The 27559-nt window shown below is 47.8% G+C and overlaps 1 protein-coding gene and 1 long non-coding RNA gene across 7 annotated transcripts in view; one reads left to right on the top strand and one right to left on the bottom strand.

Moving 5' to 3' along the window:
- Positions 1–262: 262 nt before the first annotated feature.
- LOC104667614 lies at positions 263–3870 on the bottom strand. 3 transcript variants are annotated; one of them, XR_004052930.1, is made up of 3 exons: positions 3150–3870; positions 1763–1882; positions 263–1697 (listed from the first exon to the last, which is right to left on the bottom strand). It is a non-coding gene; the product is annotated as an uncharacterized LOC104667614 (long non-coding RNA). The 3 variants fall into 3 exon arrangements; XR_004052928.1 differs by lacking the exon at positions 3150–3870 and having other exon boundaries at positions 1763–3042; XR_004052929.1 differs by lacking the exon at positions 3150–3870 and having other exon boundaries at positions 263–1675; positions 1763–3042.
- A 122-nt stretch (positions 3871–3992) lies between these two features.
- Positions 3993–27559, top strand: part of ADARB1 (adenosine deaminase RNA specific B1) — a 139563-nt gene continuing 115996 nt past the window's right edge. For 3 of the 4 annotated variants that reach the window (XM_030915062.1, XM_030915061.1, XM_030915054.1), the window contains exon 1: positions 3993–4189. The gene's annotated coding sequence lies outside the window, so the exon portion shown is untranslated. The remainder of the gene's footprint in view (positions 4190–27559) is intronic. The other variant, XM_030915055.1, reaches the window with a different exon arrangement.

Raw genomic sequence — 27559 nt, 5'->3', positions numbered from 1 at the left:
ACGGTTTGGCACCATCTGGTTTTTGCTCCTCCAGTCTCATGTCTTTTTATTTTATTTTTAAAATATAGGGCAAAATTAATATGTCTGAAATCATGGTATCACCAAATATTGGTCACCTCTTATTAGCAGTTTTATGCTCCTCCTGATGTTTGAGAAACAAGGAAATCAATAATCCACTTTAGGCTACAATCTAAAAAGTACCTGTGAGTGTCCTTTCTCAAATAGATTGGACAGAATTAAATAAAACAAAGCAAGATTGTTCAAAGCTACATTTTTAGTTGTACACAAGGACTATAGTCAAATGGGCTTCAAAAGCACAAAGGCTGTGGTCAGTCATCAGCCCTAGGACACCAGGACCAAGACCAGGCCAATCTCAACACAGCAGGTTGGCAGCACGCTCTGTAATTGGGGAGACAGAAATCCACACGGATTGCCCTGTGTGGCTGGAAAGGGAAAGGGAGGCTGTCCTGGCCACCAAGGCCCAGGGAGGCCAGCACACCCGTGCGCAGGTCACGTGACCCACCCCTCTGGTCCCACCCTTCTAGCCACAGTCTGCCAGTCCCTGGGCATGACAGGAAGGGGGTTCACAGATCAGTGGTATTTACATGTGTAAGCTTTGAACACTCTCTTCAACTGAAAGCCCAGTGTGTGAAGAGGCTGGGCAGCTGGGCCACTGTGAGGCTGGCGCCTTCCCCTCCTTTTGGAAAGCCCAGTGTGTGAACAGGCTGGGCAGCTGGGCCACTCGGCACCTTCCCCTCCTTTCTGGCAGTTCCCAGAAGGCTTGAGATCACAGTTTGAAATCCACTTAATCTGTCGAGTCAGTCTGGGTCTATATCCTAAGATCATGGAAATCCTTTTGTGCCACTGTGTCCTGTAGGCTTTGGCAGGGCCGGTGTAACTTTTAATTCTTCTCGTGGGGGCAGTCACAAGGTCATGCCATTTAACTGCACTGAAGGGAAAATGTGGTGAAATGGATTTTTTGATGCTGTGTAGACCACATTTCATAGTGGTTGATGTCTCACATGCTTCTGCAAAGCCTAACTCCTGGGGCAGACAGAGGGAGCCCAGCGGGATTCCTACACTCAAGCCCTCCAGCATCAGGTTTATTTTCCAGGACACCAAAATGATCGTTTATTCCATAATTCCCACAAAGGAGACGGTAAACAACAGAACAGAGGTGGGGCGGGCACGGAAGGCCGGGAAGTAGATGGTTGCCAGCAGTTCTGTGGAGACCCAGGGTCCCCCTCCAGAAACCTTGGTGTTCGACCTCCACAGTGAACAGGGGATGGATGGCTGAGATGTCCTCGAAATTTCTTTGGGCCTCCTCAGTCGACCACAGGATTCCTTCTCAAAGAGCCTGATCTCAACAGCCACCCAAATGGGCATCCTGGTGCTTCATGCTCCACAACAGCTGGGAATGCCGTGTCCTGGCCCCCGGCGACTGGAAACTGCTTTCGTCCCTGACATCAGCACCAAGAGGAGTGTTCGGAGTGCCATTCCTCCAAGTCAGGGAGAGTGTCACGACAGAAACTGTCTCTGTGGAAAGGATGGCATCTGAGGCCGTGGAATAGGAAGGGAGAATCAGAGGCTGCTGGCTGGTCCTGCAGAGCCGCCTGAGAGGCCCGTGGGAGCAGCAGAGGGTCCCGGCCTTGGCCGCCATCTGCTCTCCGCTGCTCTGGAGGGAGAAAAAGAACAAGCTGAAACTTGCATAAGCAGCCTCCATTCTGGGGAGTTCCCCTGTGTTCCCTATACCAATCCGCACCTCAGCGAAGGCCTGTGGAAGACTGTTGGAGTGCCCGTCCTGATGAACCATGCTTCCTGTGCCCGTCTCCTACACAGTCCCTCACATCCACTCAGGCCCTGGCCATCTCACCTGCTTCTCCTGGGGAGATGGAGGGAAGCACCATGGGGATTTGCTTTCTCTTGCTGCCGATGGAGCCCAGCCACCATGGGAGGGAGGCCCGACCAGCCTGCGGTGGGTGGGTGACACGTGGCCCGGATCTGCCAGAGGGCCCCTGCCCATAAGTGGGTCCAGCAGACACCCCATGGAGCCGAGGCAAGCTGTCCCAGTTGAACTGGTTCAAGCTGCAGGCCCACAGGGTCATGAGCAGTGAAGAGAGGTTTTCGCCCTCTGAGGTTTGGGGTGGCCTGTTACACAGAAATACACACAACGTCCTCATCCACGTATCTCTTTACTAAGAATGTGTCCTCAGAAGGCGTCCCAGGAGTCTTGATTTTTATTTAGTCGCCCATGGTTGCCCCTTTGGGTGCTTTGCCTTCAGATGGGGTGAAGGGCTCACTTGTTAGCTGGTGGGCCCCAAAGACAGGCTTGTTTTCCACCAGGCAGTGATGGAAGCCGGCAGCCTGTCGCAGACTGCAGGCCTCCCCCTGACCTGTCCTGGACTGAAGGCTGGCGGCTGACACCTGTGGAGTGCTTACTACATACCAGGCTCCCATATTTCATCTGTGTTCATCTTTTAAGTTTTGTTGTTTTTCAGAGCCAGGGTCTCAGTGTTGCCCAGGCCGGAGTGCAGTGGCCATTTACAGGTGCGGGCCTTGCACACCACAGCTCCAGCTCTGAGACACAAGTGACCCCTCCACTCCCCGACCCAGCCTCCAGAGTGGCTGAGATCACAGTTTGTGCCACCCCATCCCTGGCTTGTGATGGTCTCTTACTCCCCACTTTACAAGAGAGGAAACAGGCGAGGGCAGAGTGGGCCGCCTGAGGTCTGGAGGCCAGGGCTAGCACAACCTCAACTTGACCCTGGAGCCTGCTGCTTTCCCCACCCAGGTGCAGGACCCACCCGCTTGTCCACACCCGGCTCTGCCCATCGCCCCCGGCTGCTCCTCTGGGCTCAGGTCACCGCAGTCAGGAGTCTGCCCAACAAACTTTATCTTTGTGTAGAGAACTGCAGCCTGGAGCTGGTTATTCTGGTCTGTGAAAACGTTGCATCTCTACATATGCTTATCATCATCTGTGTAAACATTTCTTGGTATAACTGTGGCACAGTCAGTAAATATAGACAAATCGAGGAGTAAGTCTATTGCATATGCCGTAAAAAAAAAAAAAAAAAAAAAAAAAAAAAGCTTTAAATGCTTTTACTATCAACCTAAAACAAACAAAAAAAATCAAACAAAACCACCATCACCTAAACATTGGTAATTGGGAGCAGCTGCTGGTGTCAGTACGGAGGGAGCCGTGTCCGGGGTCCTGGGCCGCGCACGACCCGGTTCTCCCCGAGTCTACAGTGAGGATGACGGGCGGGGAGAGGGAGCCAGCGGGACAGACGCGACCCCCGCCGGCCCCCAGCCCTGATCCAATGCGGGGCGGGCCCCGCGCGTCCCAGACAACTCCGGGAGCGGGGGAAGCAGGGGCGGCTCGGCGGGGGCCTGGCGGGGCGGCGCCCGCTGCAGGGAGGAGCGCGTGGGCCCGGGAGCCGGGAGCCTGGGCAACACCGCGAGACGCCACCTCCGCAAAACGCAAACGCCAATCGCCTGGCGCGGGGCGCCTGCGGTCCCAGCTAGCAGGGAGGCTGAGGCGGCAGGATCGCGTGAGCTCGGGAGGCCGAGGCTGCAGTGAGCCAAGATCGGGCCACCGCGCTCCAGCCTGGGCGACAGTGAGACCCCGTCCCCAAAACGCAGCAGCCGCGCACCCAGAGGAGGACACGAAGGCGGGCAGGGTCTCCTCAGCCGTGCTCGGGCGGGCGGCGCCGCGACGCCAGGCCAGTCCCGCTCCCCCGCCCCACGCTCCGGTGCCGCCTAGCTGCGGTCTCTCAGCTCCGGCCGCGCTCCAGCCTCACCGGCCAGCGCCCGTCCGCCGCAGGTGGTCGCGAGGGCAGACGCCACAGCCGCGACTGCCTACCACAGACAGGGACGCGCGAGCGCGCGCACGTCCGGCGTCGCTGCGCCGGCCCCGCCCCTCGGCGTGCGCGCGCCCTGGCGGGCGGGCGGGGGCGGGGAGGGGGCGGAGCCGCCGGCGGCCGGGCTGAGGCGCTGAGGCGGCCGTGGCGGCGGCGGCATCGGCTGCCAAGCGGCCAGGTCGGCGGCCGGGGCTCCGGACCGCGCGAGGCTACGGCGACGCCGCGCCGCTGCGCACAGCCGACGAGGCAGAACGCCGCCCGGCGCGGGACTGCGGCCGGAGCCTGGGGCGCGCGTGCGGAGGACCAAGCGCGGCGCGGCTGCGGCTGAGGTGAGGGCGGCGCGGGGCCGCGGCGGCTCGGGCGGGCGCGGGCTCCGGACCCCGCGGCGGCGGCGTTTATGTAAGCGCCGGGCAGGGGCTGGCGGCGGGGACGGGGCTGCGGGCCGTCCCGGGAGCGGAGGGCGCCTGTGGGGAGGCGAGGCTGCCCCGGCACCGCCTCGCATCCACCCTCCCGGGGCGCCCGTCTGCTCCGGCGCTCGGCCCCCAGAGGAGGCTGCGCCCCGGGCGGCCCCGCGTCCCCTCCCGAGGGCGCCGAGTCCGCGTGGGATGCGCCGCGCCGCGGGGAGGGCAGGTGCGTCCGGACGAGGCTGCGCCCTGGGGACCGAGGCTGCGTTTTGGGGAGGGGACGGTGTGCCCCGGAGATCGGAGGCTGCGCTGGGGACGAGGCTGCGCCCGGGGACGGGAGGCTGCCCCGGGTACAAGGCTGCGCTGGGGGCGGGAGGCGATTTCCCTGGGGAGACGTTGCGCCCGGCATGGGACGCTGCGCGGGGGGGCGGCAGGCTGCCCCCGGGATGAGGCTGGGCCCGGGCCGTGGAGGCTGCCTTGTGAGGAGGGGACGCTGTGCCCCGGGAGTGGAGACTGCGTTGGGGACGAGGCTGCGCCCTGGACGGTCCTGCGTCTCCTCCCGAGGGCGCAGTGTCCGCGCGGGATGCTCTGAGCCGCGGGCGGCCCGGGGCGGGGAAGTTCCTGCGGGTGCCGGGCGTCTGCAGCGACCGGGAGCAATCTAGGGCAGTTGGGGGCCCGAGGTGACTTTTGACATGTTCACATGAGGAGAAGGAAAATTACTGCGTGGTGGATGGGTGCGAGGGAAGGTGTCATATTGGACTGTGGACGCTGAAACGTGTTGGAGTCCCAATTTACACGCTGGAGAACCTAACCTGAAGTGTGTTCCTGTCCAGATTTCTGTGTCGGAGATATGCACCATGGTGTTTAGTTCGCACTTAATATTTTTGGGCAGCAGGTTTGGGCTGTTACTTCTGATATAGGCGTTTTATTTCCTTCTTACACTAACCGTTATTGCATTCCATTCTCGAAGTGTAACGAAAAGTGGCGTGATATCAAACTTGTTTCTTTACGTTTAGTTCCGTGATTAAGATGATAGAACCGTAGTTTTTTTTATTGAGAATACAAATATGTATTTAATCCTCTTTGTTGCCTCTTAAATTTAGCCGTATGTTTTATTGCTTCGAAAGGTGACACCCAGAGCTGCATTTTCCAAAACACTACGCTGTCTTAAGAGCAGTTGTTCCTAGGAGATAGAAAAACTAATTGTCTTTTGATGACCATCTTTTCCTTGGGATTGAGATGCTGTATCCTTTTTGCCTGCTGAGGGTTTCCCAGAGGGGAAAGGGAGAAGGAAGAAAGGATAAAAGATTGGCTGATACAGTTCGTTCTTGGATAAGAGAATTAACTGTCTCTCATTGCGCGGTTCCTCCAGAGGGCAGGGTCCACTATGCATGGACAGCCGCAACAGGGGCTTGATAAATATTTGATGAGACAGGCTGAGCTGGGTGCCTATATCTTGCCTGTGGTGGAGAGGATGAACTCACACAAGCTTTGAAAGGAGTGCATTGTCTGTGAGTGATGCCCTGTTAGATGTCTGAGGGTTCCTAAGACTGGGTATATCCCACTACATCTACGTCAAATTTGAAGCTATAGTTGAAAAGGAAAAAAGGAGGCCTTCCTGTAGGGGCAGGGGCTTAAAGAGAATCCATCCAGCTCTGAGAAATTGATGACACGTGTCTCTGGTGTGACGTGTTCATGCAGGGAGGCCAAGGGGGAAGGATTAGCTATGAAGTGATAACATCATCCACAAAAAACATCGTGGCTCAGAGGCTAATTTCACTTCTTTGTGAATTTATGTGTTGTAAAGTATTTGAATTCTTTTAGATTTTTGGAATAAGAATTTTTTTTAACTTCTATTTGTCCAGTGAATGCATAAAACAAACTTAATTCATTTGACAAATACTTGTCTGTGGCTTGTTATGTGCTAGGCCCTCCCTGTTTTTAGGCCCTAGGAGATGCAGTACTTAACAAGATAGGTAGAGATAAAAAATGCTTCTGGCATAAAGCAGTAGATTTGTATTGATAGGTTTAAAAAGATCAGCATGCACGCAATACCTACAGAAAGGTAAAACCTCATTCCACTCCATCCCTGGGCACTTGGTTCAAAGGCTGCACCCAGTTGTGTATTGTCCCAGCAGGAGTCAAAGTATGTACGCAGTTGTATATGTTTTAACATATGACAAACATTGCTACAGTGGATATTCTTACACGTGGGTACGAGCAAAGCCTACTAATTATTTATTATCAAAATTTATTAGCTGTACGTTTTACTTAAGAACTGGGTTTTATTCCTTTGAATGCTGTGATTAGCTCTGTGATCAAGTAATATAATTTAAATAGATAGGAGGTAGTTAACTTTGGAGAGTAATAGATGAAGTTAAACACATTTACCAGCCTATAAAAAAGTTAAGCAAAGTTATCAAGCTTAGTTTGAAACCAAAAAGCTCAGAGAGGTCTAATTTTATTAGAAAACTCAATGGTTTTCTGTGTCAACTTTCTAAAATAGGAATTTCCAAATCTGTAGTTTGTTGTGCTGGAAATGGTAGTGTAAAAAAACCCATATTATATTGTATGTTCATAATATGCGAGGTAGGAAAAGCAAATAGGAAAATTAAAAATTGTCTGGTGAAATCATTAAGATTTCTTCCTTATTCCTTGAGTGACTTGTCTTTCCAAGGTGACAACTTTTTATCTCGGGTGTGGACAGGGACAGCGCGGTAGCCCACAGAGATCTTCGTGGCAGGGTCTTACTGTACCTTCCATTTGCAGAGTTTTGCTTCATCCATAGCTTGACAGCTGTTGGGCTAGGACCATTAATATCAAATTATCACTTTTTTTTTTTTTTTGTGGTTTGATTAGTACTGCTTGCTGCACTTCTCCACCTGTATACCTATAAGATGTCCTAGGCATATGCAAAGAAAAGTGACTTTGGTTTTAGGTTTAACGTCTTTGTGATGGAACAGGAAGGGGAGTGAAAGTAACTCTGAGATACCTTGTATTTTTATTGGAAGTACAGTGAAATGGAAGCTGTACTTGCTTCTAGTTTGGTGATTTTGAACCTGGTTCTATTTCATTTGCTTATTGATCCAACAGGCATTCACCCATGCATCCTGGCCCAGGTACTATTCTAGGTATTGGAGATTCAGATGAGGAGAGTTCCTGCCCTCGAGCAGTTTATTTTCTTGGGAAGGAGGAGAGCAGTAAACAAGCATCTGGTGTCCTGACTGCTTGGAAGGGCAAATGAGGCAGGGTAGGTGAGAGAAGGTCAAATAGGTGACGAGGATGGAGCGAGCTGGGCTGAGGTCGCGGCAGCAGCAGCCTCTCAGGCACAGGGACCTCTTAGGTGAAAGCCTTGGTTCCTGAGCCTCCTTGTAGTATGCTGGTCACCTCAGGGAGGCCATTGCTGCCAGATAGCTGGGCGAGTGGCAGGAAATGAGACGTGAGTGGAGGAGAGCTGCCTCTTGGAGCACACAGGCTGTGGTAAGGAATTTAGATTTTAAGTGTGATGGGAAGCCTTAAGAGACCCTTTCTTCCTTCCTTGGGAATGACATGATCTGATTTATCTTTAAAAAGTACCACTCTGGCTGTTGGGCTTATGATATGCCAGGCTGTTTTAAGAGCTTTACATATATTAATTCACTTATTCTCATGATAGTCCAAAAAGTAGGCATTATTATCATTATTCCCATGTTATAGGGGAGAATACCTAGGCACAGAGTGGTTAAGTGATTTACCCAAGGTCACACAGGAAGTGGCAATGGCAGGATGTACCCTTACCTCCTTACTGCAGCTTGCTTTTTTCACCTCCACTACCGCAGACTGGAGGAGAATATCAGCAAGGAGATCATTTAGACTTTTGTGAAAGCTGGGTGACTGTACCGGCACCTCAGACCAGGGCGGAAGTGGTGAGATCAGATTCAGCTTACTGAATTTCAGCATTTGTAAGATGCCATAATTTTTAAGTTGCATTATCATTTTTTATGCTGCTAACAAAGGGAAAATGTAGCCAGCTAGATTGTGACACAATGCTTTCTTGTTACCCAGCATTCATTTATACTCATCGAAAGAGCTTAGACTAAGCATTGACTTTTAAAATCATATCATTCATGCACTTTCACAAAAAAGGAAAATACAAGTGAAATAAAGTAATTCTGAAATTTCTTCACATCTAGAATCTGATTCTTCCAACTCAGCTTTTGACTTGGCGTTGGTGCCAGGTATGAGATAGGGAAGTCTGGGAAGAGCCAGTGTTAGGATTTGAACATGTGGAGCTTGTGACTCTGGAAGGCAGCCCAACTCAGCAGCTCTACTCAAGGGCCAGATCTGGAGGACGAGGGTTGGGTCATTGTGCAGCTATTTCCTAGATGATCTTGAGCAAGCAGTCTAATCTTTCTGTGCTTCAGTTTTCTCATCTATAAATTAGGAAGAATAAAAGCAACTTGTCAGAGTTGTTGAGTTGCTAATGTAAAGTGCCTAAAATAGTACCTGACTGACAGTATTTAACGAGGCTTACTTTGCTTATTATTTTTATGATTAGTCATCTGAGTAGAGAAAGGTGAATATGGATGGAAATTCAAGGTCAGGTTCAAGAAGAGGTTGGGGCCAAGTATGTAAATTTGGGAGTCATTTGCATATTGCTGATCTTTGAGGCATACAGTATGGACACGGAAGAGCAGGAGATGAGGAATGACCTGGGAGCTTTTGGCAAGTCATTCACATTGGGAGGGAGGGTCTAGCAATGCCATTGAAAAGGGCTCTGTTTGAAGAAAGAAGAATCTAGTGAGAGTCTAGTGGCCTGGAAACCAAGATACCAAGGGGTTCTTCTTCTTCGTTGGCTGGAGAGTTTCCTGCTGGCTTTGATAAGAGGTGGTTGTCAGTGACCTGGATAGGTTTGGAGTGGTGGGGAGAGGAAACAGAGAGAGTAGAAGTGGGAACATCAGTGTAGACGACTATCTAGAGGAGTTCTGTTAAAAGGAAAGAGTCATGGGATGGTGGCTGGAGGGGACATGGGCACAGGAAGTTTTTATTGTATTTTTAAATGAGAGGAATGATAGCATGTTTATGAGCTAATAGGAATGATCCAGTAGAGGGAAACATTTACAATATGCCAGGAAAGAGGATAATATTGGAGCCAAGTCCTTGAGAAGGTGAGAGGGAGGCAGGAAGAGCAGGGATGCTCAGCTCCAGAAGGGAGGCAGGACTTTAGGAGGGAGGTAGGACTTCTGCATGTGGTAGCCTGGACTAAGAAATATTCCTCAAGACATGCTGCCCTTTTGAAAGGAGGATAGAGAATAAATCATGGTGTTGTCCTGAGTCCTGAGAAGTTGGGAATCTCACTCTAGGACTCAGGATCCAGATTCTTACCAGCTTGTGCTGAACATGCCGTGGGGCGTACTTACAGAAAGATACATGTGGAAATGGAGTTTTTTATTTATTTAAAAAATTCACTTTTCTCTAAAAGTATTGTTACCTGGAGGTTGTCACCTTTATTCCCCAAATTCAGTACTCAGAGGACTAGAAGACTTGGTGCCTGATTTGTTCTTGATTTGCCTAGCTGGGAATTTCAGTTTTGCATTTAAGATGACTCCCTCACCAATCCTACCCCCAGAGGAAAGCAGGTATTGTTGCTTTGGGCCTGTTGCATGTATATGTTTATGTTCCACTGGGTCAGCAGCATTCAGTGAAATAAAGTTGCCTGTTAACTTGGTAAAATACCTTAACTACATGAGTTTTGATTTGTTTTTGTGATTATTTGATTTTTTCAGGTTTGGAGTTTCAGAACACCCATCTTCTTAGTAGTTCAGCCAATGCGATGAAAGGCAGAGAAGCCTTTCCCAGCTTCCTTGCATTCTCTCCGTCATCTGTGCAGTGGAGAGTAGTTCCCATTGCTGTGGAAACATTTTCCCTTCGCTCTCTTCTCTCAGGGGCAGGCTTTCCTGAGTGCCTGCTCTGTGTGAGTCATCGTGGGAGGATGCGGTGGAGAAGGACAGAGAGGAGGTCTGTGCCTCTTTGAGCTGACGTTCTGGTGGGGAAACTAAACAGATCACAGAGGCAGACACCGTGTCTCACAACTACACACAGACCTGGCTTATCATGGTTCCAGTAATAATTTTTGACTTGACCGTGGTACCCATACAGTCATTCTGTTTTTCACTTTCAGCATAGCATTCAATAAATTGTCTGTGATATTAAGTACCTTATTATAAAATAGGCTTTGTATTAGATGATTTTGTCCAACTGTAGGCTAATGTGAGTGTTCTGAGCACCTTTTAGGTAGGCTAGGCTAAGCTTTGATGTTTGGTAGGGTAGGTGTATTGAATGCTTTTTCAGGTTAGGATGTTTTCAACTTGTAATGAGTTCATGGGATTGGAACTCCACCATCAGTCAAGGAGCCCCTGTGCTATCTTTATCATCATGACCGAGGAGATGTGGCTGAGATAGATGGCATCAGAGGGTGGCTCCTGGTGGAGGCATGATGTTCTGGGAAGGCCTCTCTGAGTGCGATGTGGTATGCTGAGGCCCAGAAGGTGAGAATGAGCTCATGTCAGGAGTGGGGACGGCAGCCTTCTGGGTAGAAGGATAGCCTGCCAGAAGGCTTGCTTATTAGAGTGGCCAGGATAGGACCAGAACCATTGTCCAGTCAGAGGCTGGGAGGTGAGGCTGGAGAGACACATGGGCTAGGTGCTGCAGACTCAGAGTGCTTTCAGCCAGGGGGTGAAGAAGTGCAAGAGAAAGAATGGAGGCCTGGGTTGGCGCTTTTGCCATGATTTCATGGGGCAGAGGTGGCAGAGCTGGAGAAAAGAGAGCAGTTGTGAATTCTTGGTTGTGGGCAATAGATTGGGTCTTAGAGACAAGGGAAGTGGAGGGACCAAGAAGTGCTCTTAGAACTCTTTGGATGGTAATGATGAGATGCTGCCGCGTTCCAGAGGATCTCAGGTGAGGAGTCTTCAACTATAGACCTCATTTTGTATTGGGTTCTGTTTGATTCTGCAAAGCAGTTGTCGCCTCATATGTGACTTGCAGAATATTTGTTTGTGTAGATATTCCTCAACTTACGATGAGGTTCATAACTTGAATATATTGTAAGGTGAAAATACATTTAATACACCTAATGTTCAAAATTCAGTGTACACTTTCTAGTAAATGTGTATCACTTTCACACCATCATAAAGTAAAAAAAAATGTAAGTCAGACTGTTGTAAGCCAGGGTCTGTCTGTACCTTCCCACGGCCTACAAAATTTGTAATACATTGTTTGTAAAACACAGACACATGCATTTAAACTTTTATTAGGTAGAACTGGCTCTTCTTCAGGGTCCTTGTAATTAAGTTATTCCTCACGACAGTCTTGTAGGAGGTCTCATTACCCCTATTTATCAGATCAGGAAACTGATGCTAAGAGGCTCAGTGACGTCTAGGAAAGCTGGATAATATTTAACATTTATTAAGCTCTTACTATGTGTCAGACATGGTAAAGTGGGTTTAATCTAGTTTAATCCTCATGATGATCTTAGGATGTTGCTATTAAGGGTCACTGTCATCATCCCTTTTTACTGATAACACTGGCCTGGCTTACCTTAGTAGCCTCCTAACAGATCTCTTCTTCCACTCCTGGTCTCCTTCAGTCTGTTCTTGACCAGCAGTCAGATCTGAGTCTGTACAAGGAAGACATCGTGTCATTCTCCTGCTCAGAGTCCCCCTGCAGCCTTCTTTCCTGCTGTCCCTTCCTGCCACTCAGAGCCATGGCTCCAGCTGTCTTGGGGCCTATAACTAGCCCTCACTTCAGTGTTCATGCACCGTTGTGTGCTGTGTGCCCTGCTCACCATTCTGTTTATTTCTGCCATCTGTACCCACCACTCCCTTCCTCCCTACACAGCCTGCCTGGCCAGAATGGAAGCCTCAGGAAGGCAGGGCTATTGCTCTGAATCTATCCTGAGGGCTCAGAGCAATGCCTGGCAGACAGACACTTGTAAGCCTTTGCTGAAGGAGAGAATAACTTTAACTTACTTTTTCTGTAGGTAGTAAGTAGTAGAACCAGCATTAAGTTTATCTGCTTCTGAAAACATATGCTTTTGCTGCCTTCCTACACTGCCCCCCATCCTATTGTACTTGGTGAATCAGTCATATATTTATGCCCCATATGTCTGTGTTATCTCCAGATTTCCACGCTTTTTATGTAGAATATAAACATTTCCAAAACATTCAAAATTATTATAAAACCATAAAATATGACATAGTAAATTATCTGTTGAAAACAGGGAGGCCACATCCTGAAAAAGTAGCTCTCTCCTGCCAGCATCATTTTAACCCCTTTTGGACAAGATACAGTTGAAATGCATTCTCTGAAGTAATAGTTATAACTACATCTTGACAGAAACAAGAATATTTCGAATAATTCTGGGAGGATTCAGGAAAAAGCAACCAAATAAAATGAAAAAATACGTTTGATTCAACTGTGGAGGCTTAAAGGAATTACATATCTTTTTTGTATTTTTGTGACAGCGTCTTGCTTTGTTGCTCAGGCTAGAGTACAGTGGTACAATCATAGCTTACTGTAGCCACAACCTCCCGGGTTCAAGCGATCCTCCTGCCTCAGTCTCAGCCTCCCAGGTAGCTGGGTCTACAGGTGGATGCCACCACACCCAGCTAATTTTTGTATTTTTTGTAGAGACAGGGTTTTACCGTGTTGCTTAGGCTGGTCTCGAGCCCCTGGACTCAAGGGATCCAATTGCCTTGGCCTCGCAAATTGCTGGGATTACAGGCGGAGCCATTGTACCTGGCCAAGAAAGCATCTCTTATAAGCTGTTTTTGGTCAAGGAGCAAATAGGAAAGCGTCCCAGAATTTGGGAGACCAGGAATATAATCCCAGCCCTGCTTCTGAACAGGATGGTGCATTCTCTTCATGGCTGTGCCACAGGCTCCTTGGATGTGGAATGAGGGCAGTTGAATTGCTTGTTGCCGAGGTTCTCTCCATTTCTAAAAGACTATTGTAAGTCAGAGTCAAATAATCATTCATTCAGTTATCTGACCAATATTCATCGTAGAACCTATGTGTAGTCCTGTCTAATGTAGGTGGTGCTACGCCACTTCCTGCCATGGCTGCCGAGGCTCACGCGAGGCTGGCACTTGGCACAGAGTCATGTCCCTTCTCTTGACTCAGTAACTCTGTGGAGAAAGGTGAGGTATAGGAAGGGAGGGCATAGGCCTTAGGGGTTAAGCAGGCTTAGGAGGTAGGATCTAGAGGGTTGGAATGATGGATTCAGAGTCCAATAGAAAACATGAAACTCAAGGGGATTAGAATTGATCCCTGTCTCTGTTTCCTCAGTCTTGGGGGGACTAGACTGTGTTAGTTGTCTTGAATTAAATAGAGCAAGGATTTTTTTCACTTCTGTAAGTCCAGAGCTTATCATAAGCAACCAGAGGTAATTCAATAGTAGTTAATATTTCATTAACCCTCACTTCTAAAATTATAAAGCTAGAAGTGGAGGTCTTTAACATATATATCCGTCAGGCTGGAGAGTAAGTTGGAAAGCTGCATTTTATTCCTGTGTGTTTACGTATGGCGGTGCACATAAACCCAGTTTTGTTTCTTTTTCTTTGATTAGTAACAATTGGGCACAACGTGTCCAACCCACCCGGTGTCAAGTCACTTAGAGTGAGTTGATTTCCTTGAAAAAAGGAATCTTTTCAAGGATGTCAGGTGGCTTCTCATGGTCTTCCTGAGGCTCTGGAGTCAGACACAATATCTGGTTACCCTGGGACCATGTGCAGTGAGCCTGGGCTGCCGGATGCTGCTGGCGGGCCCTCTGCCCGCTGCTGCATCCCCAAGCCCTCTCTTGTCTCATTGTTTTCCCTTTTCAGGAATAGATGCCACTAGGGACCTGCTCCCTCAAATTTCTGTCATTTGAGGTGAAGTTTTGTGTGGGTTCATCTGACTGGCTGAGTGCACCCTGGCTGTGAGAACAGGAAATAGAATTCTGGCTTTTGTCTTAGGGATGTCCCCAGGTAGAGAGAGGGGATTCAAAAGATGCTGGGGAGCTACAGACGTGACCTCTGACCTTTACATGAAGAATGGTGGGAAACAGTGTTAATCTACACATTTCACTTGGTTTAGACCTAAGCGTAAATAGCATGAAGTCAATCTAAACAGAGGTTAGAGTTTCCAGAGACTTCAGCACCCCGGCTGCAGTTAAACAGCAATTATTTGACTCTTTACGTCCCCTCTATTCTAGATATGAATGAAAGTAGTCACATCAAATGCATATTTATTAGTCTTGGTCATTTTGAATTTGAATCCTTTCATACTATGTATTTATGTACCCAGGAGCAGAGCAGGTTAAAAGTGACATCTTCTGACTTCTACTCTGGAATTTTTTCCCTCCGCACTTTTTGGTGTCACGTAGTAGATGTTTTCACCCACATGCAGGTGAATGAGTGACATATTTATCTCGTTCACAGTGAAGCTTTCTATTCTTTAATTTTATCCCTCTAATGAAACTGTGAGGAATTGATTGTATTTACACAGAAAGGGCTGGTGTCACATGAACCTACAGGAAGTCATTGAGCACATGCCTGTCCCGCAGGACTGACATATAGCATCCTGTGCAGCTCACCTTGAATTCTCCATGCACGAATTAGCCATAGGCATGTGTTATGTGTGGCACAGGCAAGAAGTGCCTGATAGATTTTAGTTCTGTTTATCGCTGGAAGCACTTGCTGTAGGAAGAGTAAGGTTTTTTCCCTTTATTTGACAATGATTTTGAGCTATGCTGTAGACTGGAAAAGGCAGGCTTTGATTCGCCGGACACTGCTTGCTATGTGTGAAGCCGGGATAGGGCGATGCTGTTGGACAGAAGACCTACCTGCCCTGTGTGCCTTTTCACACTGCATCGAGAATTTATCTAGATAATTTCCTGGGCTTATTGATTGTTGAAGGAAACAATGCAAATTGCAAGTTGTGATCAAATAATGCTTTGAGTGTTCACCTTTTTAGAATGCTCTGGGAAAATATGGGCGGAAAATAAACCGTAGGAAAGGCATTCTAAGGCGGTTTTGTTTTGTTTTAAACAGCTACCATGAAATGCACCCTCTGTAAGAGGACAATTCAGTGATTTTCTGAATGTCTGAGTTGTGCGGACATCGCCACTGTCTAGTTCTTGAACACTCCCATTACCCCAAATGTTCCCTGTGCTTGTCTACAGTTGATTCGCGCTCCCAGCCCAGCCACAGGCAACCACTCAGGCAGCCCGCCTGCTCTTTCCACATGTGCCTTGCAGACGTTTCACAGGAAGCAACTCATGTCCTGTGTAGTTGTTTGCATCAGGCTTTCACTTAACATGTTTTTCAGGTACATCTGTGTTGTAGCACGTGTCAGTCGTTTGTTCCTTTTACTAGTATTGGCATAACATGTTCGTTTATTCCGCTCCAGTGATGGACTTTGGGTTGTTTCCGTGTTTTGGCCATTATGAACCATGTGACTTTGAACATTAGCAAGCACGTCTGCGTGTGGATGTGTATTTTCATTTCTCATAGGTAGATTCCTAGGCGTTCATAGGAGCTTCGAAATGGAGTTTAAGACAGAAGTCTTTGTTTGATATTGATAATGCTAGCAAGGGCCATTTATTTGGTTTCAGATGGCTCGCTCTTCAAGTCTGTCTCTGTGATGTGCACTGTGCTTCTTGAATTGTATGAACCTATTTCTTCTAGGATGAAATATGGTTATAATGTCGAGCAGAGGCTATTAGCATTTCTTAAGATGACCACCCTTTGTTGGTGCACACTATTAGGTTCTCAACGGATGAGTTCTTCCCTGGTGTTTGATGTTTTCCCCCAACTTACCAGAAGAGGAAGTCAATGAAGTACTGTTGGGCGTATTAAAACCACATTCAACCTACAACACCACATAAACACTTACCCTTTGACCCAGCAATTCTACTTCTAGGAATCCTTCCAGAAGATAGACCTCCAACAATATGAAAATACATTTGGAATAACCTAAATATCCATATGCAGGAGAAGGTTGAGTAAACTCTGGTATAGCCACACAACCACATCCACTGTTGAGGATGACCTCTGTGAATTGGTTTGAGGTGGTTTTCAGGGCACGCGGATGTGAACGAGGCAAATGCCAAAGAACATCTAAATGCTGTCCTTGACGTGAGAAGAAGGGGATGCAGGAAAACACATGCTCCCTGCACACTTGTGCAGAGGAGATACGGGAGGGCAGAGCCGGAAACAAAAGAGATGGCGGCTGGAGAGGGCGAGGGGACGGTGGAGGAGTGGGTGCCGGGTCGTAGGTGGGGTGCAGGGGGCGAGGGGGTGGGAAAGTGGAGTGGGTGCTGGGTCGTAGGTGGGGGGCAGTGCTGCTCTCAGTACACCTTTCAGTGTGGCCCAGCTCTTGAAACCGCAGCAGTACTTCATGCACTCCAAAGTAAAATAGATGGTTAGTATCAGCAAGGATGTGGGGGACCCAAAATGAAATATAAGCTGAAAACACACATCTCACTGTAGTATAAAGCAGCAGAGCCACAGCGAAAGGGGTGGAAAGGCAAGTGTTAACCTTATTTGGGAAAATGATATGTTGACTGGATTCTGTGAGGCTGAAGAGAACTGTACAAAATAGAAGTAAATTTTTTTCTCAGTGTTAATGTTGAGCAGTGTGAAACGACTTCATGTGTATGTGGGGATTGAACAAGTAAGCAGACTCATAGTAGATAATGAAAGCCAGGTTTCTCACTATCCCAGGAAGAAGTTACAAATAAGGAAAGGAAGATGGCAGAGGGAGCCCATGCTGTTGGATTGGATTCAGGTGTCAGTGTGACCCTGTGGTCTTTAATATGTGCACGTACCACACAGAAGTAAATATAGGTGTACACGTTACATGCATGGGTTGGTGATATATCTACACATGCATCTCCTAGCTTTTTCCGTTGGGAAGACCTAGAAGCGATGACCTCTGGCCACAGGTAGCACACCTAAGTATCGGTTGCTGATAAAAATAAGCAGGGCTCCTTGCAGAAGATGAGTCTGGAACCTCTGATGATACTGGAAATAAGGAAGTGCCCAAAAAGGATGTGGTGTGTCAGAGGCACATAAGCAACGTGGAGGAGCCCCATGGCCAAAGTGGGGTCAGTTTGAGCAAGGAAATGTGTAATGATGGTATAGGTGTATAATCTATAGAACAAAGTCAGTATCACTACCTATTGATAGAAGACATTGAAAAAATAAGGGAGAAGGGACATCTCTTCCTGACAGAAACATTCCAATTAATTGGTGTAGGAGCAGTGAGAAAGTAGAAAATCGCCTTCAGGCAGCCAGCACTACAGAAATAGTTAACTTCAGGCGAGTTCCACGGGAGAATGCTGATTAGTGGGCCAGAGTTTGGAGAGAAACAGGATATTTGCCTAGTCTCGAAGTATCTCTTCCTCAAGTTGTTTATTTATTAAAAAGGGAAAAATAGTAACTTTAGAATGGAGGAAGCCAGCAGACACCACATCACCCAGGCGATCAAGATCAGCATCACCTGACGAGACAAGTTGCCGTCATATGCGGCCCCACGCCACAAGGCGTGTGCTCTCTCAGGGACTCCTGCCACAAATGCACAATCACAGTCTAGTCATGGGGGAGTATCAGACGGTCCCGTAGAGGGACATCCTGCAAAATACCTCATCAGTGTTCTTCAGAAGTGTCCAGGTCATGAACACTGGAAACACTGAGGATTGGTCTCAGCTTAGAGACCCGATGACTAACTGTGGCCTGTGATTCTGGGCAGAATCCTGGAACAGAAGCTGGTATTGGTGGAGAAACCACCGAAATTCAGATGAGGTCTGTGGTGTAGCCAATCGTATTGTGCCAGTGTTTATTTTCTGATTTCGGTATGTCCTTCTCTCAGCTCACAACGTATGGATCTGTGATTGATACATACTTCTCCACATACTCACAACTTATAAATCTAAGATTTTAGAGGAAGCTGGGAGAAGGACATAGGGGAACTCTCTGTACTATTTTTCAGCCTTCCCATAAGCCTAAAATTTCAACATAAAACATTGAAAAAGAAAGCACATAGCCGAATATGATGGGAGAATGGCAGAAATAGCACGACCAGCCACTACCTCGGTTTCTTCCCATGTGAAAGTGTTTACCTGGTTTATCTTGGTCTTTGGATTTGGTCGATTTTTTTTTTCTAAAAGAAATTTTAAATATAGTCAAATTTATCAGTTTTTTTCCTTTATTGCTTTTCTGTTTTGAATCCTAAGAATACTTTCCCTACTTCAATAATCATATTTTTCTTTAATTTGTTCTAATAGGTTTATATTTTGTTTTTCACATTTAGCATGTTGATCTATATGAAATTTGTTTTTGTGCAGTTTGAAGTTGGGATATTTTTTCAATTGGCTAATCATTTGCCTTAGTCATTGAGTAGTCTGCCCTTTGCCCAATTATCAGAAATATCACCTTTATCCCTACTAAATGTTTTCTTTCAATGACATTTCAAATGGCTTATGATTCTTGTGTGGAAAAATGATTGGTTTTTGTATGTTGTGTCCACAGCTCGTCATTTGTGTCTCACGTTTTCTAGATAGAGGATCCTTTTGGGAACATGCATCTTCCTAAGCTTTGTACTTCCCCTGTATTAACTGGCTAGGACTTCTGGTACTGTGCTGAGTGTAGTGTTTGGATCATAGTGATGGCTAGCAGGCTGCCTCTCGCTCTTGTCTTTGATGTGGATCCTTCTAGTATTTCATCCTTAAGTGTGATATGACTCTAGTTGTTTTGTATATACCCTTTATCTTGTTTAGCATGTTACCTTCTCTTCCTGGTTTGCCTGAGAGTTCTTTTAAAAATAATCTTTATCATGAGTGGCAGTAGAATTTTACCATATGTGCATCTGTTGAGATGATCACATGGTTTTCCCTCCAGTCTGTTAATAGAGCAAATTTCATTAATAGATTTCCAGATATTATACATTCCTGCATTCTGGGGAAAATCCTGCTTTTAACACAGCGCAAAATTAAAATTGCTATTCATTTTAATACCTTCAATTTTTTTGAAATGAGTCTCTCCCCAGCCCTACCCCTAGCCTTTTCATTTTTTTATGTGGTTTACATATTGTAGTAGCTACATAGTGGTATAAGTGCTTCACACCTGGCTTTTGGTGGCAAGGAGGGGTGGGAATGTGTGGAAAGCCCTGATTTGTAGCATTTGCCAATGTCCAAGGTATAAATGTCCCTACCATGCCCTATTTGAAGCTACCAATGAGCTGTCAACTGGTTTACAAAATGCCTGAAAATGTGACAGTCTTCTCTCATGAATGGGTGTAAGCACACCAGTGGGGCCTGAGTGTGCAGCCTGGTGACTTCTCGTGTCTGTGAGCACTCGTGCAGCCATCCCTGGGATCAACCTGGAGGCTTCCTGGCACCTGTGCCGTTCAGCCTCCTACCCTCCCCAGGAGGACCCCGGTTCTGACCTTTCTCCACCTTTGTTCTCACTTGGGGATTTAATACCTTGTTTATTTTCACGTCATCCTGGTTTTCTCTTCTGTGCACATACAGCTCTTCGGTTTCCCGCCAAGAACTGCCTTGGCCACCTCATTTATAGATAGCAAAATACAGGGTTTGTAATGATTTTTATTGAAAAATTGAGCATCTGATTATTATTGTGGCACTGGCTTTATTAAACAATGTAGGTTCTGTGATAACTTTTTTTAAATGTGGGGCATTGCTGCCATCTTATATTCATGAAGTTCATCAACTTCGTTCATCTAAACTGACGTTTTTCATTCATGTGTTTATGCAATCATTGAATAAATATTTTTTGAGCACTTTGGATACCAAAGGTATAGCAGTGAATGAAATAACTCAGTCCCTTTCTTCACAGAGCATATGTTCTGCTATGTCTTTAAGTCACGTGTTTTTTCTATTTGACCGTCCTTGCCAATTTTCCCCTAACTCAGACATCCACTTGCCTTTGCTCCTGGTATTATCTTAAATCAACTCTAAATCAATCCGATTTCTTCCACTGCTTCAGTACTAGTTGACATTTGGCTTAACTACTTCTATAATTATTTCTGCTTTTATTGAATTCTTACGAAGAAAAGACAAGAGACTTGAATCTGGTGATTTTTGCTTTAGAAAGGTTGATGAGGAAAGGGTTGTAATAGCACAGTTTGGTGAAATGGCACTCTTGTGTTGCGTGAACTGTCATCACTTAGTGAGGAGCAGGAGACCAGCTTACAGTTTTCTACTATAGTTCTGGACATCATGAGACCTTATTCCCCACCAGCATGATCTCTGTCTGTGGCTCAGAGGGAGAGCAGTAGGGATATGGGGTGCTATTCACAGCCTTGCCTGGGTGACTGTGTATCTGGCAGCTTAGTGGCTCCCAGAGGCAGGATCCTGGTCACCAGCATCCTACAGCATTGCCACACGTTTGCTGATGTTCTGGTGTCCTGTGGAGTAGAGCTCCTTGTTCTCCTGTGGGCCACAGTCCAGGGAGAGCAGGGGTTTCCCTGTAGGAGGAGGAGCTGGAAAACTCCAGATCGAGTTTAACCGTGGGCGAGGCTGGGAAATTTGGATGCAGGCCAGTGGACCTCAGAAATCCATCTGTTCATCTTTCTGCTAAACTGATTTGGATTTCTGCTTTTTAAATCCTTTGCACAATTAATTTGTCTTTAGTATGAAAATCAGTGTTTTAGTTTTAGTAAGGGAAAATAATTCTATTTTATTTATTTGGAACAATTTAAAAGACCCTAGAGATCAATATCCTTCCTCTTTCATTTCCTAGAGGAGGGTGTAGAGGAGCAGAGTGTGTGACAGGCACAGTGGGACTGACCTTTGCTTCTGGGCCTGGATCACCATGTCTGGAGAGTGATGCTTTGGAGGAAGTGTGGGTCACTTTGCTCCTGGGCCGTCGGTTCAGAAGGTGCAACCTTGCCCGGAGCTGAGCTCCAGTGCTAGCAGCACACACTCTGTCCTTGCCCTGAGCCTGCATGGCAGCCTTCTTCATCAACTGGAATCTCTGTTGAGGATGGAGAAAAATCTGTGGTCCTTTTGTTTACTGGGTGACTTTCTGACCTCTCTCTTTCCTCATTCTCTCTACTGCATTACAACTGGTTGATGAGAGAGATTTAAAAAAATGAACATAAACAATTTTTATGGAAATATCAGTTATCTGTTATTTTTTGATATAGTTATACCCTTGGAATTTACTCTTACCTTCGGGTAACAGTTGTGAGGACCAAATCTTAATCCTAGTAGGTGACCTTTAAATCTTAGAATCAGGAATTCAGCTTTAGTCAAAAGTTAACTTTTTCCCTATTATTGTGCTCCTGTTGGATTTTTAAAAATGGATACATTCTATTTATTGGTATTTACAAGTCATTTGACTAGACTTATACTAATAGTATGACACAGGAAAAACAAAAACATCTTTCTGTAAAGATTGAAGTAATGAACAATATTAGCGATTATTCCAAAACAGAGAAGACAACGCAGAGGAAAATCAGTCAAGCTCTTTATAGCTTAAATCTAACTCTTTACCTGAATAATAATTTAAAAAACTGTTTTATAAATCAAGCCTCCCATTCCTGTAAAATAGGAGTAATTCATTATCACACATTTGTACTTTAAATTTTTTTTTTCTTGATGGAGCCCAAGTCTTAAAGATGTCAAAACTAGTTTCATGTTCCATTTTCTAAAGTCGAGGCTATCTCAGTCCCATTTCTGTAGCCAACAGGGTAATCTGTTACTGGGCCCTGAAACCCTTCTGATGAGTCTCAGCTTGTACCCCACCCCACCCCCTGAATATTCACACAATAGGCACAGTGAAAACCAGGAAATTCGTCTCTGAAATAAGCAGCCTCCAGAGGAAGGAAGCAGCTCGGCTGCTGCCCATACTGCGCCTGGACCTCGGCCCCCGGCACTTGGCTTCAGGAACCACCTACCAAGGAAGGAAGCAGCTCGGCCGCTGCCCATACTGCGCCTGGACCTCACCCCCCGGTACTTGCTTCAGGAACCTGGACGGATCTCAGGCAGTTTGGGGTGTGCTTTGGCTTTCCTCACCAGTTCTCAGGGCAGCCTCGAGTCTCGGGGAGGAGAATGTTGCAGGCCCTAGATCTGGGGCTACAGGGACTTTTCTCACAACTCCAGGCGAGGGCGCACCGGGCTTAGCTCTTCTAGGTCTGGCCATTGCTCCTGTTGGCAGGTGTCCACAGGCATCTGCCTGATGTCCTTGACAAGAGGAAGAGAGGAGCTGGCTTTCTGTGGGTGCCGAGCCCTCTGGGCCACACAGCTGCTGTTCTCAGACTTGTGGGGTTTTCTGCCGCCTCTCGTGTTTCATGCCGTGACTCTGAAACTAGGTCTTAACCTGCTTGGAGCAAAGGTTTGGGGTGTTGGGAAGTTCTGTCCTCTTCTTTCAGGAAGAGGCCCTTTGACTGCGTGCCCAGAGGAGGCATGAGTGCGTCTTTTCTCCAGGGGTCTCAGGGGTATGGGGTGACTGTGCTGCAGCCCCAGGAATGTCAGGGTGAAGAGGCCCTGGAGGCTGATGCTTCCGGTCAAGGGCTTCTCCTGGATTTTCAAATAAAGTCCCAGAACAGAATTACTTTGTGTTTTAATTTCGGGCAAATGTCTCTCATCTGCCCTTTTAAGTACATTAGAATTGGGTTTTTTGACCCTGTACAGCACAAGGGGGCTCCTCAGAAAAGTGTCTGATAAGATAAAATTAAATAACTCGCTTTTTAGCACTTGGTTTTGACTGGTGATTTGTTAGTCATTGATTGAGGCGATTGTGACTGATCAAATTATTTGTCTGCCTATCCTGATTGTTACTTTATTTACAGAATTTTAAAAGGTAGTTTCTTGATCTTAATGTTATATTTAATGTTCTCTTTCATAAGATGGTTTTTTGGTGATTTTGTGTTTAAAAAGTGAGGGTCTTTTGAGAAATAGAATATATCAAATTATTTGTTCAGAAACATTCCAAAGCATTTTTTCTAACTCTGCAAGCAGTTTTCTGTTAAAGCAGTTAGCGTGTACCTGATTAGAGCTCTGTTCAAGATCCCTCACTGGTAACCTCTGTGAGGCTGTTGGTCCGTGTCTTTATCGAGCAGTGGTGTGGCTTCCCAGGTACTGTCAGCTCATTTTAGACCCAATACTAGTTTATTGCCTGAAATTACCTTTAAACTGGAAAATCTTCAAGTAAAATTTTTGAGAGTTTTTGATTTATTCCCTGGGATACTTTTGAATGGCAGGTTTCGGGGAGATATATTTGGTTGTTTTGGCACCACTACCATCAGCCACATTCATGTGCTTCCAGGTGTCCCGCCAGATCAGGGAGCATCCTCTGTACACGGAAGCAGCCCCAAGCACTATGTCTGCTTGTGTTTCTGTTCTCAAGGTTTCTGCAGCCCTGCGTGTGGGCCCTGCTGAGGCCCCAGACATGCATGGACTCACTTCTTCCTCACAGAGCTGACCTGGTGGGCTTCCTGTCCACACAGCTCCCCTTCCTGTCCTCCCATCCAGCCCCTCACATCATGTTGAGAGCAGAGAGAGGGGCAAATGAGACATGGTCCTTGCTTTCATGGAAATGTCTAGTGATGCAGATCTCTGTGTATCAAGTAATCACACAAACAGATGTAAAGTGGTAGCTGTGATGAAGGAAGACAAATTGAAGACCTCCATCAGCGGAGGGGCCTGGACGCTCACTGAGAGGCGAGGTTTGCACTTGGTCTCCTTACTGAAAGCTGGCAGCCTCATTCTGCTGCCCATGTGCTAGGCACCTTCTCCACTATCACGACTTCCTCGACATTTCTCCTCAGTCTGTTCTGTTCAAGTTTTGGCCTTCTATCCCTCTGAAATGGCTCTTGCTAGTCACTAATGATCTGTCTCTTGTTAAGGTCAGTGGCCTGTATTTTGTCCTGGTCTTAATCAGTGTCTCAGCAAGACTGTACAGAACTGACTAACTGCTTGGATTCTGTGGGCTGTGTCAGCCTGACATCCTTCTGGCTCAGTCTTCTGTGCAGGTTCCCCTGTCACCAGGAGCCCTGCAGGTGCAGCCTACCTGCCCCCAGCCCAGGCTGCGCTCCCTGCCTGCTATGCGTGTGATGCCCCAGCCTTTGCCCTGAGCTCTGACACAGTGCAACACAGACTTGCTTGAGCTCTGGATCCCTTCCCTGGGCTCCTGTCCATCATGCCCCCTTTCAGTTTCGCACAGTGACCATTGACTCGGACCCAACCCACAGGTTTTTCTCTGCCCCCTTTTTCTGTTAGCTCTTCCTCAGTGGCATGGGGCTGGGACAGGGGTCTCACACTGCCATCCGCATTTCCTGAGGCTTCTGTCTCTCCATCCTGCTGTTTCAGAGTGCACGTTTCCTTCTCGTGCTTGGCTCCTTGGGTCATGTCTCCAGCCTGATGTTCCAGCTGAGAGGTGGTGAGGCAGGAAGGGATGGTCTCTGCATCAGGAAAGCGATAAGGAGGTCAGGAAACTCGGTGTCTCTCATTGGCTGGAAGAGTATTACACGACTACCTCTGGTTGCCCGGATGCCTGGGGCAGGGTCTGTACTCAAGAACATCAGGCTCTGTGAGTTAGGGTCTCCTACGGCCAGATCAACAAGGAGCTCTAGGCTGTAAGTCCTGGTTCCTGACTGAGGGAGGCTTAAAAAGTGGGGTTGTTGGGGCTTTATATTTGCACCCATTTTTTACCCCTTCAAGTTCCGGACCAGTTGAGAGAGCCGCACACACTGTAGATAGGCAAGTGGAGATCAGATACAGGCTCTGTTTTAGATAAAATCAACTAGAGAAAGTGGCTGACTGGCCAAGTGGGTTTGCCAATCCTTTATCTCAAATTAGACAAACTTCCCACCTAGTAACGAGCGTGGCTGGGGGCAAGCCCCTTGCACGTGGCAGGAGAAGAAACCCTAGCACTTTGGTGTGGGTGCGCCTAGCCCAAGAGGAGAAGAGGACTGGCTGGGCTAAGCAACCCATTTCCTCCTTCTAGATGCCTCCTTCTGCAGGAAAGAGTGGTGAGCTGGATTCTGTCCACAGGGAACAGAAGGGAAAGGGACAAGTGCCCCCTCTGCTCTGAGGAAGAGTTTTGTATATCTCCTGTTGGAAGTCTGGAAGCTGGGCAGTCTCAACCCCTGCACCAGCTATGCCAGCCCTGCCTGTCTTCCTGCAGGTCTGGGCTGGCTGCTGTGGGCCTGTGTCCTCACACTGCCCTGCCCTGAGGCTGTTGGAGGGGCAGCCCCAATTCTTCCCCTCATCATCTACTCTCCTTTCCCTTTAGGGACAGTGGTTTCTGTCTCTGAAACTGCTTCTGGTGAGCCACCCCTCCAGAAAGAACTGCTATTGTCCCCACGAACTTCCTTGAGGCCTCCCTGGTCGCTCCTGGGGTGATCATACTATAGAAAGACCCCATCATTATCACCCAGAAGAGCTCCTGAGAGATGAGGGAACCTCTGGGGAAGCCAGCTTGGGCTTTGGGAGGAATTTTCTCCTCTTTTTAAATGTTCCCAAGTAGCTTCCTCTTCAAGTCTGGTTTCTTTTTCCTGTTTTCTGCTGGGAACTAGATGTAATTCCCCTCCTTCCTCAGCATCACCCTTTAGGTACGAGGCGGGTGGGGTTGGCCCTTTCCATTCTTTAAGGAGAGTGTTTTCCACGGTGAGATGGTCACATACCTTCCCTTTGGTAACAGGACAAAAGAGCAAATGCTGAAAAAACTAAGCTTATGAGCTTTGGGGAAGCCTGATGTGTAAATGAGGGAGGCCCACATGATTTTCGGGCTGATGGATTGGTGCCCCCTCCCAATTTGAAAACTGGTCAGGAGATATCGAGTCCCTGTGTGATGTGGTACAAAGTATAAGGCATTGGCCATGGTAGAGAGTTGTGATTTTTTTTTTCTTTCTGGAGGTGGGAAGCCACTGTGTTGGGGGCATGAACTCAGAGTTGTGCCATGGGAGGGTCCCTGTGGCAGGAGAACACGTGGAGCGCAGATGCCGAGGGGCCGCTGTACAGGCAAGGGTGATGGAGCATGGCTGATGGGGATTTCAGACACATGTGCGAGGTTCTGAGGATGCCTGGGTGCTGACCATGTGGCAAGATGGAAGGCAGTGCCTACGACTGGACAGCTGGGAGGGAGCCCACTGTGGAGGGTGGGGAGGGTAGACTAGCAAGTCTGTTTGGGTGCCTGACTTGGGGGCACTCAAGGGGAGCTGTCAGGGAGGCCACTGGGTGGAAGTAATTCCAGAGACAAACCACTGCTCCCTAAAGGAAAAGGAGAGTGCCTTTGCCTTTCGGCCTAAGCTCCGTGTGGTCCTCTGCCCCAGCCCTCTAGGCAGCCTCCCCTGCTCCCCACTGATGTCACACAGGTGTCACAAAATGAGCATCTGAAACCAGAACTTCATTTTCCTAAATTTCCTAGCCTTTCTCCTTACAGTGAACGTCAACAACACCCACCCAGCTGCTGGAAACCTGGCAGTCGTCCTAGCCACCTCGCTTTCCCTCACCGTCACACCCAGTCCCCTCGAACATTTGTGCCTGCTGTCCCTGCGTTCACTCCCTACCTAGGTGCCTGCCTTTCCATGTCTCCCTGCTGTCCAGCAGCTGGCAGGTCATTCCTGCCCTGTACTTCCAGCCCTACAGACCCACCAGGGCATCTGGAATACAACTGTGACTTCCTCCTCACCCCAAGGCTGTGCTTGACCCGGCTCCCATCTGTCTCTAGACCCCCTTGGAGCACTCTCCCAGGCCTGCTGCAGGCCCATGGCCTCCTCCTTTGGACCACTTGCCCCATCTCTGTCCGGGGCTGCTCACAGCTTTCTGGAAGTTTCTTGCCTGGGCTTTGCTTATTCCCAGCTAGTGGCTTTCCATGTGTGCTCTTCCTCTGCTGACGGCCCCTCCTGCCCCAGCTGATCGTACGACCGTTGTCTCCCATCCCGTCCTGACCTGCCTGTTTATGGAGGCATCTTCTAGGTTTTCAGTGGAGAGGCAGCCAAGGAGTGGTTGGGTGCCTGGCCCCTGGAACCAAACTGTTGAGTCTGAATCATCCCCACCCTGCCTCTTCCTAGTTGCGTGATCTTGGCATGTGGTCTAACCTGCTGGGCCTCAGTTTCCCCATGTGCAAAATGGGGACACTCAAACCTGCCTCATTCTCATAAGGATTACATGATTAGGTAAAGTGTGGCAGTGTGGGGGATGGCGAGTGCTAGGTGGGAGCTGGAGGCTGTTCTCATTGGGCGGTTTGCACACATATGCTCTTAGCCTCCTTTCGAGCACTTACCTTGGCCTTCAATCTTGTGTATATT

This window comes from Rhinopithecus roxellana, chromosome 13 (assembly GCF_007565055.1).
Source record: "Rhinopithecus roxellana isolate Shanxi Qingling chromosome 13, ASM756505v1, whole genome shotgun sequence".
Taxonomy (NCBI): Eukaryota; Metazoa; Chordata; class Mammalia; order Primates; family Cercopithecidae; genus Rhinopithecus; species Rhinopithecus roxellana.
Note: the sequence above shows the minus strand (reverse complement) of the source record. Positions and strands in the feature narration are given on the sequence as shown.